This window comes from Echinops telfairi, unplaced genomic scaffold (assembly GCF_000313985.2).
Source record: "Echinops telfairi isolate 266 unplaced genomic scaffold, ASM31398v2 ScPeMD7_7469;HRSCAF=8507_1, whole genome shotgun sequence".
NCBI classification, from domain to species: Eukaryota; Metazoa; Chordata; class Mammalia; order Afrosoricida; family Tenrecidae; genus Echinops; species Echinops telfairi.
Window position 1 is genome coordinate 4,383,602 of NW_022111373.1, and position 1,216 is coordinate 4,384,817.

Below are 1,216 nucleotides of genomic sequence, written 5' to 3' on the forward strand. Positions count from 1 at the left end.
CCAAATGACGTCATCAAACTGCAACCTAATTGTCAGGATAAACTCCACCCTTTCACTCTAATACTCTCAAGCTGACAACAGATTATGTAACTAGCACACACACCCTGTCCTGGCCCGAAGTGGGGAATTGGATAAATAAGCCAGGCTTCCACTCCTTCCTTTGAGGCACGGCTTCCTGCTCCCACCTCTGCCCTCCTCTGTGCCCCCCTCTCCTTGTATGGACCCTCCCCACAGCACTCAGCATGAATCTAAGTGCGTATTGGCACACACATCCCAGACTGGGCCAGAGGGCAGGTCCCGTGTGTTCCCCATCGCCGCATCCAAGCGGGCTCTCCAAATGGGCAGCGGGCTTTCCAAGTGGGCAGTGCACCTTACCCTACCTCCTCTTCCTACACAAAGCTATCCAGCCCTGGTAGAGAGTCTGTGCCCCAAGGCCTTTCTGAGCCAAAGCTTCCAGCCAGTCTTGTGCCCACGGCCCCAGCAGAGCTTGGCCAGCAGGGGTCCTCTCTGTGTGCAATGACTGTGCTTGCAAAAATGGACACCCGTGGACGAAGGAATGGAACTGGAGCCTCACACGAATGACCGGTCCAGGAATTTAGAGCACTTTGGTCCATGTTGCAGAGATAACTACATTTTCCTATAATCCCATTTTAATGAACCCAAGTCAACAGATAAGCTAGAAATCACATTTTATTCAGAAAAAAAAAAAAGTTTTAAATGCTCTGGGGAAATGTGCTATTTCAGAATTCCCCCTTCTAGACAAAAAAATAATCTCTTTTGGAGGACAATTTCGCAACTTGCATTAAAAGTTTTACACTGGGTGTGCCCCGTGATCCAGGGGTTGTTTCTGAGACCAGGGGAAATTCTTTAAAAGGTTCCTCCCAAAATTGACCCAGAAGCATATTCGCACAACACTGGCTGCTGGCAAGAGCACATGCTGGAAAACCATTAAATGTCCAACCCAAAGACCAAACTCCCCGCGATGGAGTCCAGTCCAACTCAGGACGGCCTACGGAGCGGGCTAGACCTGCCCTTATGAGTTGCCGAGAATCTTTACAGGCGCAGGAGTCTCATCTCTCTCCTGGGTCTAAAAGTCCAGCCTGAAGTAATTTGTTAAACGAATGTCACAACGTTGCATGAATTACATTCTCACAGCGGAATATAGGTGTTTCTATGTTTGGTCTAGTCCTGGTTGGTTTTTTTGTTTATTTGTTGG